The following is a 23,304-nucleotide window of genomic DNA, read 5'->3' on the forward strand; positions in this document are numbered from 1 at the left end:
TGTTGGCATTGGGGTTGTTAAGCGTTTGAACCCACGTATTCTCAACTAAATATCATTCTGGAGGCGCAGATTGCAGTTATTACAAAGGCGGCATTTTTTCATCTCCGCCAAGCTAAGCAGTTGGCTCCTTACCTCTCTCGCCCTGACCTAGCCACTGTGATCCACGCGACGGTCACCTCCAGACTGGATTATTGTAACTCGCTCTATGTGGGGCTGCCCTTGAGACTGACCCAGAAACTCCAGCGGGTGCAGAATGCCGCAGCAAGACTCCTTACGGGGTCTCCGCTGCGAGATCACATTCATCCGGTGCTATACCAGCTGCACTGGCTCCCGGTGGAGTATAGGATCAGGTTTAAGGTGCTGGTTTTAACCTTCAAAGCCCTATACGGCCTAGGACCCTCGTACCTACGGGACCGCCTCTCCTGGTATGCCCCACAGAGGAACTTACGGTCTTCAAATAAAAACATCTTGAAGGTCCCAGGCCACAGAGAGGTTAGGCTGGCCTCAACTAGAGCCAGGGCATTTTCGGCTGCGGCTCCAACCTGGTGGAATGCTCTGTCACAAGAGACTAGGGCCCTGCAGGATTTGACATCTTTCCACAGGGCCTGCAAGACAGAGCTGTTCCGCCAGGCCTTTGGTCAGGGCGCAGCCTGACTCCCTCCTTTGGCAATCTTTACAAAACTTTGGTTTATGGTTGCCATCAATTTTGATTTTAATTAATTTTTATAATGTTGCACTATTTCAGTGTTGTTAGCCGCCCTGAGCCCGGTTTCGGCTGGGGAGGGCGGGATAGAAATAAAATTTATTATTATTATTATTATTATTATTATTATTATGATGAAGAAACAGCAGGAAACTTGCCTCCTGAAGCAACATAACAAGGCTGATGGGGAGAACTTCATAAGACTGGACAGACAGTGTTAATGTGCATATGGAAGGTAGCAAGCCAATTTGATCCTTGCATAGACTCTCTTGCAGGGCATTTTGCCATTCCTTAGATACTAATGCTCATAGGAGACATTCACATTCAAAAGGTGGCATAGCAGAAATGAAATATTATTCATTGTTGAATTTATACCCCACCTACTTCCTCCCGAAGGAGCCCACAATGGCAAACAGATCCACATTCTAAAACAAGTTACAGATCCATTCATCTCAGAGTTGCCAGGAATAATATTCTTCATCCACCCAATGACTGGGTAAGCAGGAAAGTTTTCAAATTCCCTTTGAAAGTTAATAATGATGGAGACAGGCACACCTTCCTAGTGAAACCACAGCTGCAATATTCATAGAATTGTCACCTCAAGGATGACTGCGTGCCCTGGCTCTCTGAGGGCTTTTTAACACATATGTTTAGTACTCAGCAACTACTCCCTGTGCACAAAGTGCAAGTATATCACATCAGTTGTGACAAAGGACACAAAAGCAGGGTCCCTGATCCTTTTCTGTTTTCAATTTCACATATATTATGAAAGGCAAATGACAAGCTAAGCGTGCTTTGTTTTTGTTTCATATCAGGGAAAAGCAGGGCAAGATCAAAATGCATGGTCTACACCAGGGAACCTGGCCTCTTCTAAATGATGGGAGTTGGGAGACCCTTCCATTGGTCCCGACCATGATGTGGATGATCATTGTAAGAAGGAGTTATGGACACAGGCTAATACATGCTTGTAGAATCTATAGTGTGCAAACCATGGTGGTGCCCTCCTTCTTCTTAAATTTATTTTTCAATTTCTAAAAATACACAAAACAAATGATCCCCATATACCCCCTCCCCAAGAAACCTTTAGTTCATAAACAATGTAAATAATACGGCCAGTTATTAAGTAAGTTTGGAAATAGTATAGAACCTGATTACATCACTTAGGTGTATTATACTCTCCATCTTAATAGATTGTCCCAGACATGTACAACATAGTTTCAAAGTCATCTTTGTTCCTGAGCACTCTGATATGCTTTGTTAGTTTTTCTATAAGGTCTATATCCCACAGTCTATCCCACCATGCTTTGAGAGTTACGTTAGTAGCTGTTTTCCAGTACTGTGGTGTTCTATTTCTGGTTGCAGACATGAAAAGTAGGTATATAAACTATAAATTCTTATGGTTATCTATAAACAGATTTAATAAAGTTAGCCTCAAATCTAGTTGCATCGCCTCTCCTGCAACAGAAGAAACTTCTTCAAAGACTATTTTCTGAAACAATTGTACAGGTTGTATCCCCATGATGGTTGAACAGATCTGAAGCTCCTTTAACTTTTTAATACGGACATGCACTTATTTTCTCCTTGCCCACTGGGGATCAAAATACATCAACAGGCCGTTATAGAGTCTTCTCTTGCCCTTCTCCTCTTGACCTCACCTGGGAACCTGAAATTGCAGAAATATGTAGCCACTGCTACTGTTACCAACTCCCCTGCTGTATCAGCTGCTCTAATGCAAGCAGCATGTTCCTCTAACAGGCTGTTCACTCTTTGGTGGCTGCAGACCAAATGGACCATTCAGCCGAAGAAGCAGCTGAGTGGCTGCCAGCAAGATGAGCTGTCAGCAGGGAGCTCCCAGTGACCATTGTCCTGGCAACTGTCACTGGGGCAACCCCCCCACCCCAGAGTCACAGGCAGGATCCAAACCATGGCAGGATGCAGAGCTGAAGGGCCATGAGAGCCCAAAACACAAACAGACCATGTTGTGAAAATTCCATAGTAAAAAGGTAAATATTATCTTAGCATCCTGCGTCTTCAAGATTGAGGCAATGCCACTGGCATATCTCATTTCATTAGCGGCAGGAAGAACCAGCAGCTGAAGCTCAGTTCTTGCCTTACCTGCCTTTCCCATCTGGTTCATTTTATGCATGGATAGAGGTTTGTTTGTTCTTTTTTAAAAAAAACACACCAACCCAACAGATTCGCATCAATTAATGCTGATCATTAAAACATTTCCGCTTATATCCCTCATTCATTGGAGCCTGTTGCAGCAATAACATGCACTTGATACAGCCAATAAAAATGTACGGCCTTTCCTGCATAATACACATATGGAAACTCCCCCAACCCCTACCCCCACATTTTAGTAGCAATGCCCTGCATGTTGGCGCATAACTTTTGTGCTGAGCTTACCGTATGATTGCCCAGCTGTGTAAATGTCTACACACATCAGCACCAAACATCCCTGGCAGTGGCAGGTACTGATGTGGAGATACTATTGAATGGCTAATGCATGAAGCCCCTAACAAATATGATGTCCCACCACAGGACATTCTTGGTGGTGGCACCTCAGCTGTGGAACTTCCTCCCAGGGGAAATCAGGCAGTTGCCCACCTTTACTTGCATTCAGAAAGCATGTGAAGGCTTTCCTAACCTATCCTTAGGAACACAGGAAGCTGCTTTTTGTCAGCTGTGTTACAGGATGTCAGACCATTAGTTCAATATTGTCTGTACTCACTGGCAGTGGCTCTCTCAACCCTGCCTGGAGATGCCAGTGAATAAGCCTGGCATCTCTAGAGCTCTGGGAATATTGTGCTCCTCATGCAACCCAGTCTGTCTGTCTTGCAAGCATGATCTCACCAGCCAATCTTTATGGAGACTTATGTGGGATATCCAGTCTCCAGCCTGTTTAGGGACAGGCCCCCAAACTTTCTGTTCCCATGTGCACATTTGGAAATCCATTAGACTATCATGGGCACTACAAGATACCTCATTTCACAGAAGAAAAGCTAGCGATGCTCAGAGTACACCCCCCCAAAAAAAACCAATTACACAATACCAAAAAGAAAATAAACACAACATAGACCCCCCCCCAAGCCACCAATGCTCCCAAACAACAGGCAATCCCTCCTAATCAAGCAACTCCCCCCCCCCAAATAAAAACACACCATTCATCGAAAAACCGGGGGATGGCAGGGCATCTCAGAAGGTGTTAAAGGATGTCTGATGGCACCATGTTGGGGACCCCATGTTTAGAGCTTTAAAAATAGAAATCACACCCTGAATTGAATCTGGAAACAAACTGGTAAACAGGCTCCCTCCCTCATCTTATCAGCTTGCTTTGTGCATGATATGGCAGAAGGGAATCTGCAATTCATCTTAGGTTTCTCGTGCTAGTTAAGACAAATGCAAACTGTTTTGTCAGCACTGAGTCACCAGAAATTATTCTGATTTGCCACCTTCCCCAACACATGCAGAATCCTGCTGCTTGATGAAAGTTTTCTCCTGCTGCAGTTTTGTGCAAAATATGATATATAGCAACATAGTATGACCGGGTCATACTGTCGGTCCCCCTTTCTCAATATTATCTGCACCGACCGGCGGAAACTCTCCAGGGTTTCAAATGGGTCTGTCTGAGTCCAACCTGGAGGTGCTGCGGATTGGACCTGGGTTCTTCTGCCTGCAAAGCAGATGCTCTACTACTGAACTACAGCCCTTCAGTGAAGGATGCAAATAAATATTAATGTATGATTTCTCAAAGTAGACAGGCACAACCCCCCCCCCCCAGGTTGCATGCAGCACCAACTCAGAAGAAGTGCAAATAATGCTGTATGTCTTATTGTTCAGGCCTATTTCTAGTTAATGCTCAGGATTTCTGGCCATTATTCCTCTGGGTTAGCTGAAAGAAATGAACATTCCCTTACTGCTAGTCCCTTATTGCCATCAGTCTGGTTCATCAATCATCCTGGACTCTGGAGATGAAGTGGCAAGGGAAGAGGGCATGTACAGAAATCAAACAAGTGGGAAGAAACAGAGCAGGAGGGCAAAGTCTTGCTGTTTTATAAATTCTGGATAAAGACTGCATGTTCTATATAGCCAGATGCTTGGCAGACATCATGGAGGAAGTGTTATTGGGGGAAGAAAGTGTCCTTCTGTGAAGTAGAGGCAGAGTAAAATATGAGGACTGCAAAGAGCAGGGTTCAGGTAGGCCAGGCAATGTCTAGGTCAAGTGAGGTCATGTGAAAAGAAGGCTAATCAAGGGCAAGCCAAGATGCTACCTATTATCACCAAAGTAATGCTGTTCCTGCCTCCCTTGCCGCACATTCTTGCAATGTTGCTACCCACTTCCTCTCCCTAATGGGTGATATGCCTCATCAACAATCCCTTAGCATGAGGCAAGCTTTCTTTTTGCTGTTTGCTTTTATTGTTGTGATGCTCCCTTTTGGCATCCCTGAGGAAGCTGCAAACCTCCAATAGGTTTTTGGGCTGCCCCCTCCCCCCAAAAAGCCCTCTTCTCGTTTATCATTCCCAACTCCTTTTGTTGCACAGATTGTGTTTGTTTCAGCCCAGTGCTCCCATTAGTTTTAAATGGAAGAGTTGATTTGAACAAACTTGGAAGTACAAAAATAAACTTGCCAGGATCACCAGATGGAGCGAACAGCCTGGTACAGCATCCGGATAATGGCAGGCACCCACAGCCAGCACCCTGAACAGCTGCTTGGCAGCTTCTGATTCCAAGTCCAGTTCTTCCTCCTCTCCTGAGCTGCTTGTCCAACCTCAGCATTCTGAGCATGTAAACAGCCAAATTCCCATCTGGATGATTAGCAATTGTCGCCAGCTCGGCCGTGCACTATTAGAAAAAGCAATTTGTGCAGTAGAGGCAAGGTGCGCTTTCAGATTTGCTGATAAGACCCCGTCGACATTACCTGCCAGTCTTGTACAGAAAATCTAGGTCAGGGGTTGCTAGACTGCCTAGAATGTTGTATTAATTCAATTAATATAAAACTCTTTGGCTTTTTCATGAGGCCCTTCTGTATGGGACATTCTTCTGCGACACCAGGGCAGAGCAGGAAATGATGGCTAGACCTGCTCTTGATATAACAAGGGACTTTAGAATGAGGTCTGTACTTGAACCAAGTGGAAGGCTACAGCACTTTACTGGGAAGCTAATGTGGATAGTGGACTTTATTTGAAGAAGGGGGTCAGGCTAGACTTTTACTGGTATAAGGCAACAGGTTCCCTTTTAATTTGCCTTCCTTCTCATAGCATAACTCTCTGCCTCAGGCAACCAGAGGACTGCTAGAATATGTGTGCTTACTACACTTGTTACGTAGGAGGCATCAGACTGGCACACCCAGATGTTACATAGCCTGTAGTATTGCTCCTGAACAAGACTGGTGCTAGGGACTTCCTGATATGGAGCAATAGGGGGCTTGCCTTATACCAAGTCAAACCATCGAGCTCAATTTTGGGGTGAGGAGTCTTCTGACGACTGCATGCCAGCAGAGATTGGGGCCAGAGCCGACAGTGAGAATGGCCATCTTGCACACTCACACACATAAGCACATGCATGCCCAGCTTCTCAGGAACAGCTCAGCAGCCTAGTGGTAGAACACATGGCTCATATGTCTCAGATTGAGTCCCTACATCTCCTGGTATGACTGGGGAAGACCCCTGCTTGAAATCCCGGTGAGCTGCTGCCAGTCAGTTTTCAAAATACTGATATATATGAACCAGTCATCTCAGTTTAAGGCAGCTTCAATATAACGTAGTTGCAGCAGAGAAAGAAGCAAAGCAACACCCTTCTGCTGTTCCTAGGAATATCCCTTTGTCTCAGAGCATCGTGAGATGCTGTGCTTTCTGGATGATGTTCTTCCACTGCATAGGAAGCATTGCAATTGTAATTTGCGTACTTCCGCTCCCTGCAGTTATTTAGCAACTATCTCCATGTGAATGTGTTCGAAGAAGAAACTCGGATGTTGCTAGTTATCATGATTTAAGTTGTTTGTTTTTGCTTTTTTAAAAAACAGAACATGCGGACAATCAACTATTATTTACACATATTTTACTTTTGTCAGATTGGAGAGGAATAAATTGTACTGAAGGGTATGATCTTTCCTGTCCTGTGTGTCTGAAACTGAGTAGGTGGAGTAATGTGCCATTAAAATAAATGCGCTTTCCACCACTCTAGATGGGACCATTTAATGCTGGGTTCCTTCCGTGTTATTAGAGGGTGAAGGTCATATAGCAGATGCAACTGGAGCAACAATTTATGTTGGATTTGCTTACAAGTAAGCCCTGTATTTGACCCAGGCCCTTGATCTCACATAAGTGAGATGCTAAAAATACACTTGTGCCTCTGGGAGTATAATGAACTAACTTGGCCCTGGGTTTGTGAAATATTGAACTTCATTATCTCCTATTAAGTCCAGCAAAAGAAGAGACACTTTAGCACCTTCTGGATCAATGTATGTAATAGCTGTTTGCTTGAGCAGTCCTTAGGATTGCCCTGTTCTGTGGGAAAGTGCTAAAATTAGTAGGCAAAAAGAATAATGAGCTGGGGTCAGGAGAGCCAGCTTGGCCCCTGACTGTGGGTGCCCTGGGGCTGTGGGTGTCATGCAGCATGATTGGCCCTGGTACTGGAATTTGTGCATGCCCAGCCCCTTCATGGGGAATTTTGTGGGTGCTCGAGCACCCAGGGCGTTGGCATCTATGGCTGGGGTTGGTAGTTTCTCAACATAAGAAGATTCTTCTCTCCCCTCCCCACGCCAGTCTTTGGGAGGCATCAGCGCCAATTGTCATCATATTTCATTGTGTGTTTCTTCCTGGTTGTCCGAGGACCTGTATACATCACATGTGATTTTTCCTCTTGATTGGTGTGTGTGTGTGTGTGTGTGTGTGTTTATCACTGTCATCATCAACAACTTATCATCATCATCACCATTACCATCACCATCATCTTAGTTAATTAATCAATTGGATTTCTTACTTGCCCTTTGCCTTGAGGTTTCCAGAGCATGTTAAAACCATTTAAAAATAAAATATTAAAATCAGTTTTAACTTAAAACAAAATGTTAACCTGTGTGGGGTTGCACTGTTCTAACCTCAATATTTGTACTACAAGTGGTGTGTATGCAAACTTGACTGTATTTATTTATTTTTCTCTCCCCTTTCTTCCAACATGCAATTCAAGGGTTGGGTGGGTGTGCATTGGGTACCCAAGCAGACTCTTAACAAGGCATTGCCCAGGTCCAGGTCTTCTTAGCTTCAGCAGCATGGCCATAGCATTTGACCCCAGATGATGTATCTGAGTTTCAGGATAGTGGAGATGCCTGGTTTTATTTCTGCTGAAAAGAAATTGGCAGGGAAAGTTATTACGGTGTCTGGGTAAAGAGGTGCATGAATGCAATGGTAACTATTGGACAGAAATAGGGACTGTATGAACAGTGAGAAGAAGATTTGTACCACTTTAACCTGGCAGGAGCTTTCATCAGAGAAAACCAGGAAGGGGAATCTAAATAGGAGCAAAGGGATACAGACAATGGAATGTGGTAGAGACTGGGACATATGTTTGCCTGATTTCTGTAGCAAATTGTGTGAAAATATTTCACTTGTCTCTCATCCTTTGCAATGTGAGAGAGCACGTATCAGGCTGATATGCAGAAATCAGACCTGTGAGGTTGGAATGAAAAACAAACATACACCTAGCTTTTAGCAGTGAGATTCTGTAATTTGTTGTTGTTGTTGTTGTTAAAATTTGATGCCACCCTTCATCTGAAGATTACAAGGTAGTTTACAATATGAAAACACAAAAATATGCAACACAGTAACAAATAAAAACAATACCCCCCACCCCTACAGATTAAAAGGTGATAAATTGTTTAATTGGTCAAAGAGGAATGCTTTTGCCTGGTGCCTAAAGATATGCAACAAAGGCACCAGGTGAGCCTCCCTGACTTAGAATCTGACTTGCAATAGCATCTGGGCAATAAAGACAACCTAAAATCAAAGAGCTTGCAAAGAATGCAACCGAGTCTCCTTAACCATTATTTTCTGAGCACCTGGTTTTTGATCACACTTGTCAACTTTTCCACTTTTTCTTGAGCAGCGCTGTCTGAAGCCCTTCCTAAAACCCTTTCCCCTGTAGCATGGATGGCAAACCAATGGGCATCTAAATGTTGTCTCTGTTCCCCAGTCATCTCCATGTGATTGGTCAGTGCACAAAGAGGGATTTTCTGTCTAAAAGGCAGATTCAGGATGTTCCTTATTTTAATGCTGCTTCTGAAACGCTCCAGCAACTCTTACAAGTCCTGGAAACTCCATACAGATACAGAGAAATAAATTTGGAGAAACATTGTCAAGTATGATCTACAATTTAGCCTCAATCGCCACATCCACACCATAGAAAGGTAAAAGGACCCCTGACCATTAGGTCCAGTCGTGGCTGACTCTGGGGTTGCGGTGCTCATCTCGCTTTATTGGCCAAGGGAGCCAGTGTACAGCTTCCAGGTCATGTGGCAGCATGACTAAGCCGCTTCTGGCGAACCAGAGCAGCGCACGGAAACACCGTTTACCTTCCCGCCAGAGCGGTACCTATTTATCTACTTGCACTTTGACATGCTTTCGAATTGCTAGGTTGGCAGGAGCAGGGACTGAGCAACGGGAGCTCACCCTCTCATGTGGATTCGAACCGCCGACCTTCTGATCGGCAAGTCCTAGGCTCTGTGGTTTAACCCACAGCGCCACCCGCGTCCCTACATAAGCACTATTATACCACTCTGCCATAGCTTTCCCCAAAGAATTCCAGTAACTCTGGTTTTTTAAGGGTGCTGGTTTTAAGGGTCCAGTAACACAGAGCTACAATCCTCAGAATTCCCTCAGAAGAGGGATTGACTGTTAAACCACTCTGGGAATTCGAGCTTAGGAGGGAGGGAGGAAGAGGGATAGGGGGTATCCTAACAGCTCTCAGCACCCTTAACAAATGACACCTCCCAGGGTTCTTTGGAGGAAGCCATGACAGTCAAAGTGTTATAACAGTGCTTTAAATGTGTGGTGCATATTTTGCCCTTGTTTATGGCTAGGGCCTGCAACTAAGGCTGAAATTCTGGACTTCCAGGCCCAGATAAAGTATCCTCCCCTTGCTGGCCTGGGCCCTCTCTGGCATTTTTATTTGTGCATTGGTTCTAATAAAAATCCTACTGAACACCCCCCATCTGAAATAAATCCTCTGGAGTCCATTGTGGTTCTTCCCAGGTAAGAGCAGCCTTAATTTCCCTGAAGGTCATCACAGTCAATCCCTATTATAAGTAGAGCTCAAACCATTTGCTTGCATCCTTTGCTCGGCTGAACTGAAACTTTGACATTTCGTTAGTTTTCAAAGTGTTCCAAGAACTCCATGAAATGTTTAACACCTTGGAGCTAAAAGAGAAATTGCAGTGGTTGTGAAGATGACCAAGTAAGAAAGGAACAGAAATTTCCTTCCCCCCCCCCCCGCCAAACAAAATGTTTCTGTTCTTTTTAGCTGTTTCTTAGCTCCTGTTTCATCTTAAATCTATTTGCCTTGCCCCTCCACTTCATGCTAACAGAGCACATCCTTCTTGTCAATGTTTGCTTTAGGGCTTTGATCATTTCTCTTAATTAGGTTGTTGTAGGGAGGTGTGGGAGCCATAAAAGTGAATGAAGCCAGTAGCTGAAAAGTGACAAAAACCTACCTGGAGCTAAGAAAAACTCTGGGCCTTCAAAATTTCACTGATATGCTAGTAGCAGTCTCAGTCAAGGTGGAGTAGTCTGTGAGTGTCAATATTCCAGCGACACAATTCTAAATGTATCTAAGAGGGACATCTAAGAACCTCACTGCGGCACATTACATTTCCTACCTGCTTGAAGGCAGAATCAGGGCCAAATTCCACAGAGGATGTTTAGCGACTCAGATGGCAAACCACTGGAGTTAGATACAGCTGTGGTGATGCTGAAAATGCTTAAGGTTCTTCTATAAAAGGAGAGGTGTAGGAAGGGAGATAAGTAAAACAAGAGGAATGCACTGTGGTCCCTATTGAGCCAGAGACAAAACATCTGCAGGTGCAGCCTGGGTGCCCCACCAGCTGCAGGCCTCATGTAAAGAAAGGAGCTATCCTGAAGAGGGTAAGCGCAGGCAAGGAAGCACACCTCATTCAGTGGACTATTTTCCCTTAAAGTTTGCTTACCTGGAAATAGTTGGGAGTTTGGGGGGCACCTTAGCTTGCAGAAGAGGGACTTGTAGGGGGTTAAGACAGAGATTCACAGTCTATTCCTGTAACTTTAACCTCTTGGCTTACTTCCCTCTCTCTATATTGTTTGGACTGCTATGTCTTAGGTTGTATTCTGTTCACAGCTCTCCTTCCACTTCTTTCTAAGCCTTGAGAGATCGCCTTGGATCTATTCTCTGAGAGAATGAAGGAGCAAGCGTAGCTGCCTTGTTCCACTCTAGACTAGTTGGATAAAAATGGTTTCTAATTCTAGTCTAAGTCATGCATTGCCCACAAGCACATCTCTGTGTGTAACGGGTGGGGTCTTCTCTCAAGCCAGCCTGATGTTACTTTCTCTGTTTCCTAAAGGACTTCAATAGGTAATTGGACCAGTTATCCCAACAGAAGGTGAAAGCAAATGTACAGATAGGGTTTGTCTCATCAGACTTCAATACTAAAGACCATCAAATGGTGCAAGTACCTTTACTATATTTTTAGCCCGCAAAAGCTCTCGTTGCACAGTTGCTCCCTCCCATCTTTTATCCCTCCATCTCCCTGATTCTAGTCTTGCTATCAATGTGGTCATTAATCAGTGCAAACCAACAACTTGCACATTCAGGTGCTCCAGCATGCTGTGTAAGCAAAGTGGAAGGCACAATCAAACAATCTGAAGCAATTATCAGCATCTTGTTGCAGAGTAAGCGCAAAATGCCTCTCCTCAAGCTCCCACTGCTGTATTAGGAAACAACCTGTATTCTGCGACATAATTCCAGAGCTGCCATCTCTGATCAAGATCTTCACTTGAAATTATGCTATCTTTCCTATTTTCACCAATATCCAGATAAAATCTATTCTGATAGGTTCTCTTGAGTCACACGGACCTAAGAAGCTATTGAAAAGTGATCTGTAAGTTGTGTGATAAAAGTAGCTGGTGGGTTTCCTGTTTTATTTCAAAGTGAAGTCTTTTGTTTATATCACCTTGTGCATGTTCTTTAAAAGTTAATTATTTTGTTTTTAATGATGGCAACAAAAAATACTGTAGGTCACACCAAAGTCTTCATAACTCATTGCATATTGATGCTTTCCCTTGCCACTGCAAAGTCTTCAAATAAATGACCATTGATGTCTTGGTAAAAGTTCCAACCAGAAAGGACATATTGCCAATGGCTGTTTCCAATGCTTTTACTCACCAGTTCTGGCAGCAGAGCAGGAAGGGAGGCAGTTTTCTCTGATAGGACTTCCCAGTCCTGCACCCTCCTAAACCTACAATGGGGCCCTTTCCCCACAACCCTCTTGAACAGTTTTAGAGGGGATGTTGGGAGCTGCAGGGAAGAAAGAACATCATTGAGGTTTGCTTCCCTCCACATTCTGCTGATGGAAGTCTTACCACCAGCTGAGCAACACTGTTGGATACCTTCCCCTAGAGTTCAGTCACCTGCCCAAAGACAAGAACATTTATGCACTTATCAGTTGATGCAATGCATATCACAGTGTGGCACAGCAGAAAGCAGGTGGACTGCAGAAAGACATCTGCAGATCAAATGCCTTCAGGTGAGTCAGCAAATTAAGCGAGCCACATGGCGGCAGAAAGGGATGTGTATGCAAGGCAACCACACCATCGCTTCACTGCATGCTGAACCACAGCGCATGTGACATTAACCCACACTTTCAAGGTTGCATGAGCAAAGGCTTTGGTGGAAGCAGGCACAGAGTTGGCCTTAAAGCATTGCTCCATGGGGGGGGGGAGTTGCATTGTGCTGGGATAATGAGATGTATCCAAATAAATCTGCTATCACAAGGATTTCCACTTGCACAATTGAACTACCCCTCTCTCCCCTTGTGTGTCCCCTGGGCCATTCCCAGTTTTGCTCAGGAGGATTGAGGGACCCCTCAGAACAGATTTAGGGGGTCATGATGAGGAGGGAATAGCAGGAGAAGATCCTCTGTGCAACCTAAAGGCCTTGAGCTAGCAGATATATTCAGCTGGATATCACCCATTGTTTGTGATGAGGGTGTGATCTGAAGATACATGAAACATGAATGTGGATGGAAAGAAGCTGCTCTGGGTGTGGTCAGTGCCTGGATCAGATACCACCTGGAAATCTTAGGTATATAAACCATGATGAACGAAAGGCAGCAACTGAGCTGAGAGACCACTCAGCCATTGGCACAGAGCCAACTTCTGTTAGTCCTGGAATATGCAAGCTTTGGGGTTAACATGGACCTCTTTTATCAGAGGAAAGATGCAATACACTTTCACTCTTCTATCCCCCCCCCCTCAAATAAAATAGTCTACCCTCTCTGTCGATAATGAAAGGCCAGCAGGACATCTTTTGTAAAAAAAATACTTTATGCAAGACTTGCAGGTGATAAGGCAAAGTTTCCTACAGGATTGATGGCTACAGTTCCCCTTTCTTGCTCTCACTTTTTTTGCGGAGGAGTATGTATGCACTGCTAATCAGCTCCTTTTCTTCTTGGTGCTTTCACTTGCTCCAAGTTGTGCCCTTGACATGCTGCCTTGTCAAGCCCTGCCTGGCTCTTTCCTTTGCCGCCTTTCCCCTTAGTTGACTTTACTCGCATTTGATCTCGGCCATCCTTGAATTATCTCTATAGGGGAGCTCTTCTCCCTCCTTCCAGGAAGAAGAAAGGGCTGTAGTTTGTGCTTTCCCATCCATCACAAACAATTCTCTTTTCATCTGCTTCTTTGCCTTCACCTTTCTAATCCAGCTGTCTCTTGCTTTACAAATTACTTACATAAACTGTGCAGGCTTTATTCCATTCACTGTCAGAGAGTGATAGCGGGTCTAAAGCTGCACACTCAAGCACGTGATGATTAAAAGCAAATAAAACCATGCCCAGGAGGTTTTCCCTGCTTTCTCCCCCTTTCTCTGTGCAGGAGCTGGCTCAGAAAGCAACCAGCTTTTTGCCTCTTCCTGAATGTGCAACAGAATCTTCTTATGGCTGCAACGTTATTCTCAGGAACTGTGACAGAGACTTGCAGTAACCCCTAGCCAGCCATGGGTGAATCTGTTAATTTTTATTTAACACAGTTTCTCATCCCACCCCCTTTCTGCAACATTAGTTTGTGATTTTTAAAAAATCCCCATGGAAATTTTGCATTTTGGTGCAAAATTCTCTCAATATTCACATCTTCATATGCCATTTTGCCTAATATACACATTTTTGCAAATCTGTTTTCCATAATTTAATGCCTTTTTGTATGCTATTTTCACCAATACATGCATTTTTATGCACATTATACCCTAGTGTATGTATTTTTGCACACATTACTTAGAACTGCACTGCAGTATTAGAAGAAACGCAAATTTCAATGGACAGCTGTTTCAGAACTTATATTTTACTATTTTGCCTTTAAATGTGAACTGCATCTAATTTCTCCCCTCATCCCTCAACATCCACTTCTGCAGAGGAGGACAAATTTGTCCAAGCCTAACTTGGAGGTGGCCAGATAACTTTAAGCAAATGGATACAGTGAGAACTTGTGGTGGGTATTTTGCACTAATGTCTCACCCACACTGAAATATACTCAGAGTCCTGTAGTGATTTTATGCTCTTTATTGCAGCTTGTAAAACAGTGATTGAATTGCCTCCCAAACCTCAGGCTTTTTATATACATTATTTACATAATGAGTCCTGTCTGATTGGCTGATTCTGCTTCCCTCCTGGAGCCTGATTGGTCTTTTCCTGCAGGCCAATCAGTTGTTGCATTCTAGGCTCCTACTTGCCTATTGTTCTAGGATCCAAGGTTAGTACATAACACACACCATACATTTAAAGCACTCTTATGCAGCAAAATTCATGACAGGTTATGCGCTCAGAATTTTTTTGCTGCACCGATGGGTTTGTGAGGCAGAGCAGAGTGCTGAGGAGGTCCGGCTATGCATTTCCAGAATGGTTTATTTTTGGTAATCCTGCAATGTTTATGTTTTTACTCTGCTAACTATATGTTGGAATCTGCTCTGGATCAATATGAGCAGAATTCATTACATATACCAGTCACGGTGTACCCCCAATGAATTAAGGGAACTGTTGTTTAAGGGTGGTGAGAGTTGTTAGAACACCCCACACGGTGCTACAATACCCAGGTTGCTTTAAGTGTATGGGGTGGGCGTGAAGTAAGACAGAAAACATGGGGAAGGGAGTTGTGAAGGGAAGAACTGTAACTCCATGGCAGATCACATTCATGGTTTGCAAAAGAGTGCTGGGTTCAAAGATCTGCCAAAGATCTTGCAGACACCCTTGTCCAAAATCCTGGAGAGCTACTATCAGTCAGTGTAGTCAGTTGGTTTAAGCCAGCTTCCTATGCCTCCCTTGCCTTGATTATTTTATTTATTTGAACTATTTATATACTACTAAATGGCCAGGAATTTCTAAGCCGTGTACATAATTCTTTTTTTAAAAGCACACAATGGCTAAAGTCAATAAAACTTTATCCCCCCAACATACAATGGCTAAAACCAAATACAATTAATCACAAAAACAGGATAGCTCCCTTAAAACACCTGCTGAGGATGAAAAGTCTTTGTTAAGCTCCTAGAGTTCAACAGGAAGGAGAGCTGTCCAATCTCAGTTAAGAGGGCATTCCATAGAAGTGGGTCCACAACACTGAAGGATATGGGGGGGGGTAAAACCCATCAAGAATTCTTCAATAGAACAGAAAAAACCTGTGCTTGTAAATAGCCCACAACTATTTCAATTGATTTGACTGCAGACTTGATAGTTTTTCTGCAGAGTTGACGGCATCATTGCTCATGGTGTGTACATTCATCCCACTATTATCTTTTGCTCACAGGTTCCAGGTACTTTGTCAGTGCTTCAAAACCATCCTTGACCAGAGATTAGAGTGAAACAAAATAGATGTATTTGCCCTATGGGCACTGATGCATCTATCTTGCTACATCCCTCTTTTTAAAAATGTATTGTGTATCTTCACATTTCGAGCAGAACTATACATTGCACGGAGATGAGTACTGCAAAAACGTAAGAAAAACGAGGAAAGGCAGATTTTGAGTGGAGAAAGGGGCAAGGGGGTAGTGCCTAATTCTTCTTCCATATCAGAGATCTGCTCTAAATTGATTCCCCTATCTGCTTTTGCCCTATGGAGCACCAAACATATTGTTGCATGCTACCCCAATCTCTGAGCGGTGTGAGATTCCAGGGGTTCCAGGCGCTTACCCAGGGTTTGTGTTTCCTTTGGAATGAGAAGCAGTGGGGACTGTGGAGTGTGTATAATATATGGTTTATTTGCACATATATACAACCCAAGCTTACAACAAAGAAGCATTAACACCCCTAGAGGGTCTTCCTTCTCCCATATCCACAGTCTTGTATTTCAGGCACGGTTCTGTCTCCCAACCACCCAGCCTGCAGCCTTGCTTCTACATTCTAGCTCACATAACTCAACTCTGGCCTCTGTCTTTCTACCTACCAGCAAGATGAGGGAGGGTAGCCCACCCATTTTCAGTCTGGCACAGAGCCACTTCCTTTGTTACCTTGATAGCCCTTACTTCCAGGAATTGAATCTGAGCTGGATCAAGGAATTTGAAGTGGGCTCAGGCATACAGCTTACCACCACCAAACTCATAACACTAGGTTTGGAGAATGAAATGTGTGTTTGGAATTCGGGGGGGGGGCAGTGATGTTGGGACATGATTTGTAATGGACTTTTAGATGTGGAAAGAGTTAAGCATCTCTTCAACCACTTCTTTGCTCCTAATCTTTCTCCAAAAACTGCACATAGGTCTGCATGTAATTTGCAGTTAGTTTCTTATCTCCAGCAACTTTCAGAGCTGATTCTCTTGACAACTTTTTGAGACCTGTTTTCCATTTTTGGCATAGCCATTTCCTGAACATACCACAAAGGATCCATGTGCCAATTTAACACATCAGTACAAACTCATAATCATGGGTGATGAAGCACTTAATCAACACCTGGGCTCCCAGTGGAGCACTCAGACAATTGCTTTGCTATCTGCCCAGTCTGACAGAAAGTCACCACAGAAGGAATATAGGCTCAAAGGTGGTGGTGCATATTGGCCTTGAAAGTTATCAAACATGTAGCTAGAAGAATTGTGAACTGCTCAGCAGCACAGTCTTATTTCTTCCCTGTTTGTGGCATTTTATCTTCAGGGCTCAAGGCAGTTTTAGTCCAGCAGTTTGCTTTCATTTCCATTTTCTTTAGGTACAGTGTGCCCTTTCTAATCTTGTTACTGGGTAAACTGGCCTTTAAATGCATAGAAAAACTGCCCTTCATCCACATTGTGAGCTCTCTGGGTTTGTGGTGTGGGATGAGCCACACACCCTAACCCATTATTGTATCCTGAGATTACTGCCACCATCTTTCAACACTGGTGGACTGCTTCATATCCCTTTTTACCCACCTTCAGTCATGTACACAAAATGGAAGGTGGCAAGGATTTGCTCTATGGGGAGCTAGGCCTGTTGGTAGACCACCTCTGTGCTATTAAGTTTTCTAACCTGTGTTTTTCATTTCTTCTCCAGACCAAAGAGTCTATTCAGCCAGCTCTTGTGTGACCATCACCAACAAACCACAACCGTTTCCTCCTTTTATCCAACCAAGTCTCCACACAGCAAGCAGTTGTGTGTGCAGAACCGACGGGGTTCCTGTTACAAGCAGGATTGTTCCTGAAGAAAAACTGAATCCCTGGATGACCATTCTTATGGTGAGTACCATGCAATGGTGTGTGCTTTTTCATAGGGGTATATAACATTGTTCAACTTTTGTACTGGTACCATCATTATGATCTGGATAAATTGGATAATTACGTATTTAAGTAACTCTGCAGTGCATTTTTATTAGCCTAAAAATATATATTAGAAGAGTGTACACAAAGGGGGGAAATGTTCTTTCTCCTTAATGCACCCTAGAAACAGGAATAACACAAGGAAAAATAGTTATGTGGAATTGAATTTTTGGGGTTTGATTTGAGAAGTTAGGATGGTCGCTATGATGATCTCTGATTCAATGAGCTATTATAATTACACAAATGAGGGCATTTGTCTGTTCTGTATTCCATGGTTGACTTGTTTCCACTTAGAGCAATGTGAAGCAAGGTTTTCTATGAAGAAGTGGCAAAACCTTCTGTCTTTTGTTTCTGTATAATATTGCATTCTGGTGATCCAGATGGTAATAACCCATTGCAGAGAAAACCTCTGACCATAATGAGGGAAGGCTTAGGCTGCGTACGCCATATGGAAGTACATGGCAGGTGTATGGGTGGGTAGGTGGGTGTGGGAGAGAGAGAGAGAGAGAGAGAGAGAGAGAGAGAGAGAGCATGCACACACACACACATGCACACAGAGGTGGTGCGAGTGGCAGAATCCCACCATGCCATTTGCTGTTGGACATACAATGTGATTCCTGGGTGCTCAGGTACTGACCAGACCTAGATCTGCTTAGCTATGGCAAGGCAGCAGCCTCATGTGCCTCCAGACCACACACATGTTGATGCTGTATAGAAGAGCCCATAAACACAGGGAGGTCAGTGGTGGTGCCTACTGCTGTATATTCATTCCTGCCTCCCAATGCATTCATTATCTTTTGTTTGGCCCACATGGACAGGGCTAGTAAGTCTGGTGTTAGTGTGAGCTTCAGGTGCCTTCTAGTGGAACTGGAAAAACTGCATTCACATGGCACAAAATAATGGTTGGGATCACTGGATTTGCAATACTGTTAATAGCTGGGTACTCCTAGGTCATGTCTACATTGAAATATAAACTTGGCAGATAGGCCTGAGGATGGAGGTTGCTTCCTGTTTTGTTGATCACATCCTGGCTGTTTGAAGGGAGGTTAGACAATGTCAGAAGTTTATTGTGCACTCATCCTGGTCTATTTGCAGGGAGGTTAGCTGACATTGCATCTAGGAAGTGCTGTCCCACACTTTTGGAGGGAAGGGAATGGGAGATAGTAGCACAAGGAAATCAACTTTGCTTGCCCAACCTGAATTGTTTTGCTGTTTTGTTTTACTTCTTTACTTGTTTTTATTCTGTATTTTATTTTGTGAACTGCCCTAAGATCTTATGACAAAGGGTGGTATATAAATCTAAACAATAAATAAATAAATAAATAAATAAATAAATAAATAATTGTTGGTAAGTAATTGAGTCCCACCTGAAAATAGTGACAGCCCAGAAGCGTTTCAAATCCAAAGTGGGAACCTTGCTTTGATTTGTTGGCAGATGCCATGATGGAAGTCTCTATGCACTTGTAATGAGTGCAGGGCACTAAGTATTCTCAATGTTACAGAAAAGCTGCCCGTTTTGAAAGTTCTTGTCTCATTACCCTCAGATCAATAGAGCAATTCTGTGCAGAGCAAAGTTTCAAGAAGCACACATGAAATCTCAATAACAAAATATAATGTCTCAAAGATTCTGAGCGCCATACAGAGGTCTCTTGTCGTTTTATGGATCAATAGACCCATAAGATAAGGAGCTGGAATGTTGGTGAGCATGGTTCAGCCACACTCCTTAAAGGCTGATGAAAGGAGAAGAAAAGGGTATTAAAGAAGCAAGCTTCTAGAAAGAGGGGAAATGGCTGTATCAGAATTCCTCCTTGACTGCCTGTTATAGTGATATGCTCAATTGCTTTTTGGTGAGACTCTTTTAAATTGATATCCCTTGCAGCACAGAGTCTTTTTCGAAAGCTGTAACATCCAGTAATATTTTTTTCCCATGCTATCACTTTGGGGTGCAGCAGCTTTTCTTTGTTTTTATCACTTTCATTGCCTGGGAATCTGATGCTGTAGATACAAAACATGTGTTTTTAAGAAAACATGTGTTTTCAGGAAACATGTTACTAGTATTCAGAAGCAGGTTTCCTTCCTTGCTTTCTATGTAAAATTCCTCTCTAGCAGTGGCAGGTGGTCCTCATTGGATCAGTAGGGTGGGAGGCCAACAGTAGATGGAGCCAGAGACACTGATAGGCCAAACCAACTAATTCCAGCTTCCTCCCTACAGAGTTCTACGAGTTTGAATCTGTCACTAATGAGGAGGAAGCTGAGAGCCAGTGCCCTCCCTCTAAATTATTGATAAGGATGGAGGTAGATAAATGGGACCCAGCTTAGGGTGGACTGAGCTTGATAGAGCGGTGCCCCATTCTCCCTAATGGATCAGCCTCCACTAACTTCCAGAGTTAAAAGTATGAGAGAGATTTACTTAACCAGAGTGATGATAGGAATAGGGGGCACAATCCATTGTATAAGCCCTCTCTTTTTTTGCAGCTCCTGTTTCATTTTTTTGTAGGGCTAAATGTAAGAATGTTTAAGTCCCACCCTTGAGAGTCATCTCATAGGCTCTCCTTCATGTAAAATCCCTTTTCCATGCTCAAATAGTTTCCTCTTTTAAACACTTTTAGAAGGGGCGGGGGCACGACTCCATCCACATTTGGTGCATTTGTTTCATTGTCTAAACTTTCTTACAGCTTGGAGGACTTCCCTCCAATCCTAAATCTGTTCTCCAAAAACTGATTTCTCAGCTTCTTAAGCATCTTTGAATGGCACTGACAAAAGTTCCCTTTCCTTTTCCTGTCCACCTCCAGGAGATTTAACATTTGCTGGCATGCCTTTGCCCATTTGTCTAGTTTGCCATGCTTTCAACCTTGCTCGGTACATTATTCATTTCAAACCCTTTATCGTTGCTCATGTTCTCTTTAACCTTGCCTTGCCTTGCCACAAAAAAGAAAGTGGTGACAAAAAAAAAATACTTTTGATGCTGATTGGTTTATATTTATTTCCTTTATTAACCCTCACCCCAGGGGAACCTAAACCCCCTGTAATGCATACATCTTTTGGGCTTGGTTATTTAACTTAATATGCTGTATTATTTTCTGTCTTATACATGGCATGCCTGAATTTTGCTTTTTACCTGATGATGAATACCCATTATTTGTTGTTTGTATTGTTTTATGCTGTTGCTAATAAAAATATATATTATAAAAATCCCTGCATGCAGTACTAGAATTGAGGCCTATGGCACCGTAACACAAACAAAATGTTTTCAGATATAGTTTCTTGAACTAGAATGCGCTCTACCAGATAGTTGCATAAAGTAGATCTGTGTTCACGCACACACAGAAACACACATACATATGTTCATGCTAGCACAAAAAAGCTAGCGCTGCAATCCAAGCAAATGCCCAATATGTCTTGCATTCCCCAGAAAGTGCTGAGGTACGTGCTTCTTGAACAGCAAACCCCCCCCCCCGCACTCTGATATTGTTTCCATTGGCCATTTGCAAGCTACTCTGGGAGCCTTTTCCACTTGAAGAGTAGGCTAAGCTGCTTTGGCTAGACTGCCCCCTCTCCCACTACATGTGTGATATCGCTGGGCAGAACTTATCACGGGATGAAAGGTCAGCACAAATGTTGTGTGCGTGTAGAGTTCAATATCAAAGAAGGCTACTAAGTCAGATGCACACCTATCTTCACTGTTGGCAGCAGCAAGCTTCAGAATATGTTGCTGGAAACCCCAGGAGAAGAGGCTGCTGTTGCTCTTAGGTCCTGTTTGTGAGCTTCCCATAGGTTTCTGGATGGCCACTGTGAAAAGAGGCTGCTGGACTAGATAGACCTTTGGCCTTATGCTGCAGGGCTTCATCTTAAACTGTATTCTAAGGAGTAAATATGTCTCTCTTTTTTCATCTTTTGGGGTGTTGGGGGAATATCATCGCAGGGGAAATTTACTGGCGTTCTTTAAAACCTTTTTGAGCTGGTGGCTGCACTTTTAAATTTCCTAGATGGAAATGGAATGTCAGCCATCACAAAAAAGTGGTGGCGAACATTTCTGCTTCCTCTCTCCCTCTCTCACATACACACATATCCCCTGAGACTAGAACAGTCTGAAAAAATTGCAGCTGCAAGCCTGACAAAGCTATAAAGAGCCCCTCTACGTTTTTCAGGCACACTTAAACATTGCCCCGCTTCCTCCACATACAATTCAAAAATCCCGCCAGCTTGCCAGCTCCTTGGGCACATGTAAAGTAATTCTTTGGCTTCTGATCAATGAATTTGTCCAATTTTTAAAGTGCTGGAGTACTCCATTGGGTTTGCTCCAAGAGATATTAACACAGCTACCCTTTTGAAATTCAGGTTGAGTAGAGGGGGGCTGTTAATACAGAGTAGGAATTTCTTCCTTGGGCAAGGAATAACAAAATTAATTTCTTTAAAACTGTTTAAATTAATGGAAAATAACAGTTATGTTCCTTTCATTCACCATCTATTTTTCAGAACCATTTATTGTTATTTTAACTACAGTGGTACCTCAGGTTACATATGCTTAAGGTTACAGACTCCACTAACCTAGAAATAGTACCTTGGGTTAAGAACTTTGCCTCAGGATGAGAACAGAAATTGTGCTCCGGCGGCGCGGTGGCAGCAGGAGGCCCCATTAGCTAAAGTGGTGCTTCAGGTTAAGAACAGTTTCTGGTTAAGAATGGACCTCCGGAATGAATTAAGCACTTAACCCGAGGTACCACTGAATAACAAAGGCAAAGAAAACCTTGTGAATCAGCAAAACAAGGGGATTCTCGGATCACCTTGTGATTCATGTGAGATGTATTGCGGTATTAAAAATACTATGAGTTTTACAGCTGTGGAGGAAACACAACATGAAATGAATGATATCTGAGCATGTACACTCGGCATAGAAGACAGTTTTTCATTTTTATGATGAGTTGTTTAGAAGATGGACATTCATCACAGTCAAGGGCGGGACTAGGAACAAAAGAGAGTGAAATAAGAGTATGTCATGGAAACAAAATATGTAGAATCAAGTGTCTGATTTGTCGCCTGGATTATTCTATCCAGCATGTTGCATTCGGCTCCTTTGCTTCTTCTGCATGCCATTATAGATGGGAACAAAATATGTAGGTGTTGTATTACACATCCTCCTCTGTGCCTGATTCATAGAGTAAATGTGGGTCTGTCACAGCTCATAGCTGCAGTCTCTGTCTCTTAAGTGCAAGAAATATAGGAATTTGTTGCATTCTGACTGAGAGGTTGTCTGAGAGGTTTTCATTGTACTGATCAAGGGTACAAAATGTCAGGAGAGCTATCTAAGGTAATGGCCATTGCCACATCTTGTGGTGTTGAATAATATAAGTTAACTCTGTCTTGAATGAAAGACAACTTTGTTTTCTTCTGTCTTGAATTATGCAGATGGTGGATTTATAGACGTTAGTATTTGCATAATCTTCTGTCATGCTCTTCCCCCTTCAGAAGGACGTACTGGAAAAGTGGGCACTGCCTATGAAGCATTAGTCCAGGCATAGGCAAATTCGGCCCTCCAGTTGTTTGGGGACTACAACTCCCATGATCCTTAGCTAACAGGACCAGTGGTCAGGGATGA

General features: G+C 43.3%; 2 protein-coding genes across 2 annotated transcripts in view; one reads left to right on the forward strand and one right to left on the reverse strand.

Moving 5' to 3' along the window:
* Positions 1-23,304, reverse strand: part of TGIF2 (TGFB induced factor homeobox 2) — a 379,781-nt gene that overhangs the window by 70,696 nt on the left and 285,781 nt on the right. The gene's annotated exons all lie outside the window — the stretch shown is intronic.
* DLGAP4 (DLG associated protein 4) overlaps positions 1-23,304 on the forward strand; it is a 338,739-nt gene that overhangs the window by 52,598 nt on the left and 262,837 nt on the right. The window contains exon 2 of the mRNA XM_079979044.1: positions 17,446-17,627. The gene's annotated coding sequence lies outside the window, so the exon portion shown is untranslated. The remainder of the gene's footprint in view (positions 1-17,445; positions 17,628-23,304) is intronic.

This window comes from Podarcis cretensis (assembly GCF_951804945.1).
Source record: "Podarcis cretensis genome assembly, chromosome: 6".
Taxonomy (NCBI): Eukaryota; Metazoa; Chordata; class Lepidosauria; order Squamata; family Lacertidae; genus Podarcis; species Podarcis cretensis.